Genomic DNA, 11,621 nt, shown 5'->3' with positions numbered 1-11,621 from the left:
AGGGGATCTTGTCCCATCGTTGATTGTAAATACGTCAAAATGTATTTTAATTTGCTGAACGAACGTTCATTTCATAATGAAATAGTAAGAAGTATTTGATGTGCGACTCTTAGGTTTGGAAATACATTTTATTCGTAGATCTGTAATGGAGGAGTGACCTGCAGAATTCCTTTTGTAGTAGGAGGTTAAAAACAATTGACACACGTTGAATGCTTCGAAGCAGTGAGTATACGATGTCTCAACAAGATGAGTTGAATTGGTAGCCAGGAAGGCCATCAGTCGTTTACTGAAAAGTCAAACGCAATCCATTGTAGTGGATTTCTCAAAATGTCATTTCCAGACTGTGGAATCGTTTTCTGGAAACTGGATGTGTTTGAGAAATTCGGGACAAGGTCGTGTTATCGTTTTAAAATAAAAAGCGGAAGCTATACGTGCATTTCGTTTAAAAAAATCAAAATATATCTCTTAGAGAAATAAAGTAGTCAGAAAGAACGTTTTGTATGCGGAGATATTTGGTTGATGCACTGCAAACATTTTATTACACACTTTATCAGACAAATCAGGAAAATAAATAACTATTTATATTACAATTATTATCAATTTTAAATATATTTTCCAGAAATCAATCAAGATAAAAATTGAAATTTTTCAGAAAATCTTGTTTGGAGACTATCTGGTGTCCCTTTGCGAGCGGCGACCGTGGCATCATACACCCTCTTGTCTCACCCTCGCTACGCCACTGAACTGAATTCATATGGGAATGTTTATGTAAATATTATCATATCAAAATCTCACCATCGTTTACTCTGCTAAAATTTGCGCCTTTATAACGGTGTTAGTAAATTTATAAAAGTGTATTGGTGTGTATTGTATTAACTATTTTGTTTTTTTTTCCCCAGCATGCAGATAATATAATTCCCAGAATTGAGACGCCTGAACACTTTGCATTTGACTTTTTTCCTGCTAGACCTCTTACCATTAACTGGCTGACAAGTCTGCATTTTTAGATATACATATTTTGTTTGTATCCCACGGACAGACCCGGCGGATATGGTATAAAGCTTAAAGCTACAAGATAGTTCCAATAATGGGTCTAGCTGTTGGATGAAAGGCTAATTAAAAACAGTGGATGGTTGCGTTATTATCCGTAGAAAAGTTTTAAAAAAAATGAAATCCAAATTCACATTATTTTCACTACCAAGAAAAACGAACATGAATAACGCACTAGAAAACCTATAAGCGTGTAGAGTCATTAGAATTTTTGAAGCAGGAAATATGAAAAAGGAGTTGTGCTGTCGTCGTGACTCAAATCTGGACCCTCTTGAATATTGTTACGAAATGTACAGGCGCGGTAAGATGGATTCCCCGCGAAGCAGTTTTAGGGTTGCAATAAAATGGCAGGGAAAGCAGGATTGCCACATTTGGCGAGAAATCGCAAGTTTGGCGATATTTGGCAACAAAATTGCCGATTTCCCATGGACGGATGGAGAACCTTCTGGAACGAATTCTTACCGGTTTAGCCCAGAATGTTCTCGAACACAAGCCGAAAGCTGTATAAACCCTGCTGGTCCGCAGTCAGTGTATGCCTCGTCGAGAGGGCGAGTGAGAATGCCTTGTAAAGTGCGAGATAGTCAGCATCGAGTTCGTGTCTCGTCTAGCGAGTCAATCTCTGCGGAGTCGGTCGAGTTGACAGTCGGGCAGCGAGTGCCGAGTGGGTCTTCGAGTTCAACGAAGGAGTCTCTTAGTGTATCGCGGTTAGTGCATCGTCGAGAAAGCATGTTGAGCTCCGGGAACGACTGAACCGAAGATTCGGGAGCCGTGCTTTGTGTGTCGTCGAGTGCATCGCGAGTTATAGCGTGGAGAGTCTCGAGAGTACGTGGAGTTCCGAGAACGACCGAGCAGAGTCGGGAGTTGTACTCTGGTGCTTTGCAGTGAAGCTGTCTCCACCGTTATTGCATGACAGTGTGAAGCTGTGTCGCTGATTGTTCCACCGCGTTTATTGTAGTTCATTGACGACTGTAAAACGTGTTTTGGAGCTGTCCTGACAATACTGGCTAATAAAGTGTGTTTCGATACTTCATCAAGTAGTGTCGTCATTATTCACTCAAAATCCATACGAACCCCATACGAACGTGAAGGAGGAAAATAACGTAACAACTGGTGTCAGAAAAGAAATAACGCAACAATACGCTACCTTAACGCTACCAAGGTATGCAGAAAGAAAGGAAAAAATGCCTTATAAACGGAATTAAGTAATTTACAGTGCGACGGTATACAAATCTTATTCAAAGATTTGAAGGCAAAATTTAATTAATTTTTATTCGGAATTGTCAAAAAATAAATACACTCAGTAACGAACATTTTCACTAAGAATAATCTCTTTGTTGGGGAATACATTTGTATGTGAACAGCAATTTTTTACAGTCAAAAATTAGTAAGAAAACAACCCATTTAACCGATGAACATCTACAATTCCTGATAAATGTAATTTCTGGTAATATATCATCGAGGCTACAAACTTTATCAGAGTCGAAATGTTTTCAAGTTCAAGCTGTAGTAAGAAATAAATAAGTTTATAATTATTCACATACAAACATTTGTATTTTTATCTACGCGTCGCAGGGAAATTTAATAAATTACAGAAAGAGACTGCGTTTTCAATTTTTATTATCAAGTTTTCTCTCATTAAAAAATTTCCTATGAAAACGCAGCAATTTTTCATAATTTGTTTATTTTAATTTTAATTTAACGTAAGTTATTTAATGATTAATCAAACGTGTTACAACTCTTTCAAGTAAATGCCAGTCTGAAATATTAATATATTTAACTGTTAGGCCATATTAGAATAAACGTGTTAGAATTATTTGAAACACATGTTTTGAATAACAAGATACTTCTTTCGCTTTTTTAAAACATTTCAGTTATATTTCGGAATTGCTTCACTAAATTTAGTAGCAAATTTTAAAACCCGTAGCAGAATTTTTTCATTTTTGTACCTCTAAAAAAGAACGTGATTTCATTTAGCCGCTAAAATAGCTGAATTATAACAAATATTAACACAGCGACTTTATTTCCTGCGTATTGAAAACGAATGTAGCTGAAGCGTCAGTTTAAAGACCTTGAATCACTTATAAAATTATAATGAAGGAAAATATTTTCATTTTACTTGCAAATGAAATGATTGCTAGTATTAAAGATTAGAGGTAGATTGTAAATTTAAGCGCTAGAAAGTCGCAGTAAAAGTTTGTTTTCTGATTCTTTTCTGTCTTGATATTGTTTTTGGGAACTTAGAATTTCAATGATGAATTTTGCCATTGCGCCGCCCAACCTTCTCTCGAGAATTTGGTGGTAAGGGAAGAGGGATGAGAGATCCTCGGATCTGCCCTCCCTCCGGGCGTGCTTTCCATCAAAATTGGGGACAGAACTATGCAAAGTTGCTTTGTCTCCTGCATGGTGATCAGGGCTACTGCCAACTAAAATCGCAATCTTACACTCCTTGTCTCGATGAATTTCGTAGGCTTGATCTGATGTTACTGTTAGATAAGAAAGATAAATCACAACAGTTGCAACATTTTCCCATTGATGTACCCGCACTTGCAACACCCTATCAGACTTAAATGTACTGAAATAGTTTTGAGTTTTTAATGGATAAATTAAAGATCGCAGCGTAGATCTAGAAGATAGCCGTTAAACGATGAGATGCTTGTCTGCATCATATTTACTTGGAGAAACCCGAATGCGTAGATTTACAGAAAGAAATAAGAGAGACAGCTTTGGCGAAAAGAACATCTTAATTTATTCGTGAACATTCTTTCAGTCCATATTATTCTTGGGTGCTTGATGCGACCCACAATTTTTCTATATAGCAATTTACATTTTAGCAACGAACGGAGCGGAGTGTTGCGGGGCATGTTTGCTAGCAAAAAGAGAAGCGGGGGGGGGGGAAATCGCAGTTAGTCACAGTGTAAGGATCCTAAGTTTTACTAACGTTTATTTTGTTTTAAATCTTTACTATCACTTCTTATTTTCTACTTCCGGCCAGAATTAAAAGCTTTTAACTTATTTATGCAAATTTGTCTTGCTAACGCCAAGTACTTAAGTTGTGGCTTTTTGCCAAGCAAGAGAGAGGAAGGAGTTATTAGAAGCAGGCCGCTTGCCATAGCAGTTTTACTCGGTTGCTGGTTGCCTTCAAGGCCAGAGGTTTAATCCTCGTGATAATTTTAAACGTATCGTAGTGTTAGCAGTTCTCTGTACTACATACGGCTTTTTGTTAATATACGGCCAATCTTGGAATTAAGCACTTGTTTATTAATCCAAAGTTAGTTTAGTTAGATTTTTAGTTAATATTTTTTATATTCTTACGTTCAGACCACAAGTGGTTGGTCTCCGTATTCTGAAGTTCCGGAAATCATTGTAAAGAGAGAAAAATAAAAGGTTTCGTATACCCTTCCTGTGTGTATTGTCTACTTCCCAAATTTATTGAACATATCTTTAGTAAGCTCCCTGTTCCGAGTCAGGACAGTTAATGTTTCCAAAGCAAGTAAGGAGGAACACCAATCCTGATAACAGTAGTATTTATAATAAAAATTTATTTGATCTTACTGGCTGAGATTTCATAGCATTTCAGGCATGGTTAGATAACCTGCTTAATTTTGAAAGATGTACTTCGCAATAGGAAAGTTTTCAGTATTTTTAGAGCAGACAGAGGAATTACACAATTAAAATAAGAAATTAGAGTATTCAATCAATGAAAACATAAACAAAGTTCCTTATCTGAATAATACATATACAATATTTAACAGGTATGCTTTTTTAAGTTACTTTAGGCCATTTTATTTTTACGAAAGACCATCATAGCATGTTTAACAATTTAAAAGAAAATTTCGAAAAGGATTTTTACTTTTACGCATAAGGCACAAGAATAAAAGTAAAGTTGATAATTTCTTTTATTCATTACCGTATAGAGACATTAGGAGCTTTTTTGGAAGCCAGAAAGATGAAAAATTAGCAACCGCTTTCGCCGGGAATCGAACCGCGGACCTCTGCAATACCGGCTCAGTTTGCTTACCACTACACCACGAAGGCACGCTAGGATGGAGGAAGAAATACCTTACATACTCCCCCTTTTAAAGGGCGAATGTGGTTTTTAGGGGACCCAATCGCCAAATACTGGGTGTGGGGAAACCTCATCCAACAGCCGTTTAGTTCGGGCGCCACTGTAGAAACATTAGGTATTTTTTTGGAAGCCAGAGAGATGAAAAATTAGCAACGCCTTCGCCGGGAATCAAGCCACGGACCTTTGAAATACCGGCTCAGTGTGCTGACTACTACACCACGAAAGCACGCTAGGAAGGCGGGAGAAATACCTTACATACTCCCCCTTTTAAAGGGCGAATGTGGTTTTTAGGGGACCCAATCGCCAAATCCTGGGGGTGGAGAGTCATCATCCACAACCCTTTTAGTTCGGGCGCCACTGCAGAGACGTTAGGATTTTTTTGGAAGCAGGAGATATGAAAAAGTAGCAACGCTTTCACCGGGAATCGAACCACGGACCTCTGGATAACGGCCCAGGTGCAGAACCACTACACCCCGAAGGCACCCTAGGAAAGTGGGAGAAATACCTTATAACCGGAAGAATAATCTGATCTAAAAGATTAAAAATGAAAATTAAATTCAAAGCTCTTTTACAGAATGTTTGAAAATACGGCTTTCCTTTGCAAAAGCGTAGAAAATTAAATTGATTTTGCATGATTTTTAACGTCACAGAGTTTTCTGTTATAAAATGATGAACAAACTGTATATATGTATGTGTACTATATTATGTATGTACAGGGTGGCGCAAAAGTAATTTGATTTTAAATTAAAAACTGTGTGTGAAAAAGTTAAGCAAATTTATATTTTGAAACTCATAATATAAAGTGTGTTTCTAGGTTTCTAATGAAAATGATGTCTAACAAATGATGTCTTCTTTCGCGATTGCAATTTATGCGATGGCAATATTTTCGCGATGGCAATTATTTATTTTTTAGCACATCTTCAATTTTCCGTCTTCGCGGTCTTCCTGACTTCCTTGTGCCTCCTGCAGATCCCGTCTCTTCAAATTTGCCTAAAAGCTGCAATATCGTATGGTTAGAAGGAGTATATACGACATTAAAATATCGTCAAAAGTTTCTCTGAATAGAAATATTGCTTCCTCTGTTTTCCAAATAAAAAAATACGATCTTTATACTTTTTGCAAGTGTGTATCACTTCATATCGAAACTCCTAAGTATTTGTTTTAACATAAAATTTATTTATTTAAGATATTAATTCTAAAATAGTATTATTGAAGTTAAAAATCGTGAAGGTCCTTTCGAACCACCCTGTGTGTATATAGGCCATATTTTTGCAATCGGGCACATGAATGAAGCTTGGCACCTAATGATGACAAAGAAGAAGTTAACTGTTTTGTTTCCACATCTTTATTCAGTTCAAATGGCGGATAATTTTCTTTTAGATTCTCCAAAATTACATATACAATAGTAATTTAAGCTAAATAGGATTAACTTTAAATTTACTGCCTCATACTGTTCAAACAAAAAAAGACAGACGGGAAGAGCGGCAGCAAAGGTCTGATAGCGGAAGGAGGAGAAAAGCAAAGGTCTGACTAACAATGGCGCGAACTCTTCATTTATAGTAGCGGTTACATAGCATACCAGAATGTTCTCGAAAGTACTGGTCTAGGGTGCAGATCCTGAAATTACGGAAAATTAATTAGAGATTGCCTGTTCGCTTAGAGCAAAGCCATCGTATTTTTTTAATACTTTGCACACATATATATTAATTTTTTTAATACTTTGCACACATATATATTAATTTTTTTAATACTTTGCACACATATATATTAATTTTTTTAATACTTTGCACACATATATATTAATTTTTTTAATACTTTGCACACATATATATTAATTTTTTTAATACTTTGCACACATATATATTAATTTTTTTAATACTTTGCACACATATATATTAATTTTTTTAATACTTTGCACACATATATATTAATTTTTTTAATACTTTGCACACATATATATTAATTTTTTTAATACTTTGCACACATATATATTAATTTTTTTAATACTTTGCACACATATATATTAATTTTTTTAATACTTTGCACACATATATATTAATTTTTTTAATACTTTGCACACATATATATTAATTTTTTTAATACTTTGCACACATATATATTAATTTTTTTAATACTTTGCACACATATATATTAATTTTTTTAATACTTTGCACACATATATATTAATTTTTTTAATACTTTGCACACATATATATTAATTTTTTTAATACTTTGCACACATATATATTAATTTTTTTAATACTTTGCACACATATATATTAATTTTTTTAATACTTTGCACACATATATATTAATTTTTTTAATACTTTGCACACATATATATTAATTTTTTTAATACTTTGCACACATATATATTAATTTTTTTAATACTTTGCACACATATATATTAATTTTTTTAATACTTTGCACACATATATATTAATTTTTTTAATACTTTGCACACATATATATTAATTTTTTTAATACTTTGCACACATATATATTAATTTTTTTAATACTTTGCACACATATATATTAATTTTTTTAATACTTTGCACACATATATATTAATTTTTTTAATACTTTGCACACATATATATTAATTTTTTTAATACTTTGCACACATATATATTAATTTTTTTAATACTTTGCACACATATATATTAATTTTTTTAATACTTTGCACACATATATATTAATTTTTTTAATACTTTGCACACATATATATTAATTTTTTTAATACTTTGCACACATATATATTAATTTTTTTAATACTTTGCACACATATATATTAATTTTTTTAATACTTTGCACACATATATATTAATTTTTTTAATACTTTGCACACATATATATTAATTTTTTTAATACTTTGCACACATATATATTAATTTTTTTAATACTTTGCACACATATATATTAATTTTTTTAATACTTTGCACACATATATATTAATTTTTTTAATACTTTGCACACATATATATTAATTTTGCATGCTGTTTGTAACGGAGTGCATGTATGTATGCATTTTCCTGGCGTTGTGGAAAAATGGCAGCTCACAAAATATTAAACACACCTAGATCTTCCTTCGAACATATACACCTCGAAAACAAATTTATATATATATTTTTTTATTTATTTTACATTTTAAGTGAATTTAATGGCAGCTGGATTAACAAGCTCGAAGATTTAAAAGCAATGCGTTACAATAGGCAAAGCTTAAGATATTTACGTTTCAAATCTAACTAAAAAAACTCAGAGATTTAAACGTTGTGTACTACTAGCCTCTGAAATATATTTATTTTCTCCTTCTACACACCAGTATGTTGACATTTGGCAAAGCGACAAATATTTAATTATATTGAAAATTAAATATTCGTTCATCTGTTATTCTTCATTGGAAAACTAAGCGATTTAGAATCATTATATTATTTTTCTGATTTTTAGTAAATATTTTTTGCGGCTAGCCGCGCAAGCTAGTATCAGGAATATATAAATTTCCATTTTCGGCATATTCCTTCTTATCATGGATAACGAAATTTCTTGTCCCATATTTTAAATAAAATTCTTTCATTCACCTACGGAATTCTGATCACTTTTCCCTCAATTTAATTTCACAATTCGTGCATTGAATTGAGGCCTTTTATTTGTCGTCACGTGCTGCATAATGCATGAAATAAATTTTCCTTTCCTTTCTCATATGTCCCCAAATGCCGCATAATTTAATCATAAAAGAGTTTTTTTCCCTTTTTCTACTAAACCCTGCGTTAAATGCAGCGAGGGAATTTTCCAGGTAGAGAAAAACACATCGAGCTCTCAGGAATTCTATAACAGAATAAAGTAATAAAAAACAATGAAATAAAGCAATTCCCAACCGGTAGCTTTAAAGTGGAAAAATTATTCAGTTTGATGAATTCGTGAGAAAACTATTTGTAAATGTGCTTAATTTCATTTTCTGTGGGAATTCTTTTGTACCTATATCACATAATTATGAATAAAGCTACTGAGGCTAAAATGAAATTTAGCAGTACAACAGATTTTGCACAGAGGGATTAATAGCAGCAAGTAAGCTTTAAAAAACGTAGCCATTTAAAACATTGAAATATTAGAAAATATTTAAATCAAATGCTGTTTTCAAACGTTCAAATATATAATGCATTGTTTTCAACAATACGTGAAAACATATTAATGAAATTTGAACTAAACTTCGAGGGAAACACTCATATTATGCATATATATATATATATATATATATATATGCGTGTGTGTGTGTGTGTGTGTGTGATGATAAAATTTAGTTTGACAGTCGGAAACTTTTGAAGAATCACAAAAATCACTTGATATTTTAAATATACCTTTATTACTTGTGGCATTTCACAATGGGGGCCAATCTGCATCCCATAATTTTGACGATGGCGCATTACATTTTAAACAAAAGCAGCAAAGCAAGAGACGTTCTTCGGCCAGCAAGCATAGGCAGAGAAAGAGGGAGGGAGTAGGATTGCCACGATATTTACAGTAAAATATTTCGTTAATATGATTGGCTAAAACTCATAGGCAATGCAGTAGTTTCAAGATGACATAATGCGGAATACGCTTTCAGATATGACGCAGTTTAGAGAAAGTTATTACTAGACACAAAGTACCCAAATTAAAAATGAGCAATTAAGAGGCATTTTAAATTATAATTTTGATTTGCACTTTTTTATCTTACATATACATATATAAAGAAACGCGTCCGTTTGTTTCTATGTAATCCCACAAATCTACAAATTTATTTCGATCTTTATGGAATTTTGCACACTTTACTTTCAAAACGAGAGGAAGGTCCACGTAAGATTTAAAAAAATCACCAATTGGGGTTCCCACTCTTTATGTACATATACAGAGAGAGATAAAGAGTCATTTTGCGCAATTGTTTTTCAAATTTAATTAAAAACTCAGCGATTTAAAAGCTTTGTTTGTGCTTCCATTCTCCAAAGCGTAAGATGTTTATGTTTGAAATTTTTTCAGGAAATCCAACAAACAACAAAAGAAGCGTGCTTCCACTCGACAAAACGAAATATATTTACTTTTTGAGTTTTAAAAAAAATTGAGCGATTAAAAATAAAACCTATTCTCACTGCCCGATTTAAGATATTTCTATCTTCCTCGCGGCAGTGTGTTGTCGTTCACCAAGGCGTGTATCGGCGTGTATGTCGTTCACCAAGGCGTGTAAGGTGTCGTTCACCAAGGCTGCTATAGAAGGACAACCCATTGATTGTGTGGTATAAATTAAGAGCACAGTAATCATCGATACAAAAGGATGCGAAGAAATTTAAAAAAAAAAAAAAAAAAAAAAACTCAGTTCGCCTTGCTGTTGCAGTGAGAGAGCCTATGGCAATGATGCAGAGATTAAAAAAAAAAAAAAAAAAAAAAAAGAAAATATATTAAAGCGTGTTTCCAAGCACAATAAAACCTGAATTAAATTTTCTTTCATATTTATTCTGCTATTAATAAACAAACTAAGCGATTTAAAAGCAATAAAAGAAAAATTATTTCAAATGTTACTAATTATCAGTTAGGTCCGTAAAATGACACTAGCTGGGTTCACAAAAATCATCCCTTTCTATTTATACAGAAGAGCGTCCGTTTATTGATATATACGTGTATACATACAAGCCTACAATTTTATTCCGATTTTGTTGAAAGCTCGCATTTGATCTTCAAGACAATAAGAAGGTAGCTGTCTAAATAAGATCTCGAAAAACCGCTACGTGGTCCACATTCAGTGCGTTTTTACGAGAACTCAGCACTCGTGTTCCCCATTTTACGTTAACGTTGCTGTTGTTGCATTTCCACTATCAGTGGAAGCAATGAAATTATAATTGTTTTTTTCCACTTAAGATAAATATTCATATTTCTACACAGTTTCAAATTCGAAATCATGTCATCCATGTTAGGTTTACGTCGCCGTTGTTGCGCTCACGATATCATTTCATACTAAACTGTTAGAGGAGCGTTTGTTTACTTTTTAGGGCAGTATAGAACATTAGATCAAGCACAGCCTTTAAAGCAGAATTTATTGCACTCTTCATTTTTGCGAATATTTCGAAAACGAAGAAGAAATCGGCCAAATTAGATGGTGATTTTGCGATAGCTCATTTCTGAAAAAATATATAATAAATCACAAAGCAAGTAACATTTCTTAAAAATCCGTTACGTGATGCTATACCAGTTCTACTCTGTCCTATAACTTTATTGGAATTTGGTAAAATTTTGCACAATTGACCTCGAACTAAATACGAGGAAAATTATCGTGTGCCTGAGATTGCCAAAATCTACCCTTATTCACCTAAATGAAGTTTATTTACTTTGTGTGAAGCTTGGGCAACGCTGGGTACTTCAGTTAGTTAAAGTTATTAAGAAAAATTTAAATAAAATTCTTGAGAAAAGCACTTTAGTTAACATGATAAGTAAAAATAGAAACAAATCTCTAAGGAAGTGCTATTGCATTTTTAGAAGG

Source organism: Stegodyphus dumicola, chromosome 1, assembly GCF_044657685.1.
Source record: "Stegodyphus dumicola isolate Sdum_Otavi_A_Nest chromosome 1, ASM4465768v1".
Classification (NCBI taxonomy): Eukaryota; Metazoa; Arthropoda; class Arachnida; order Araneae; family Eresidae; genus Stegodyphus; species Stegodyphus dumicola.
The sequence above is the reverse complement of the archived record's forward strand: the minus strand, read 5'-3'. Positions refer to the sequence as shown.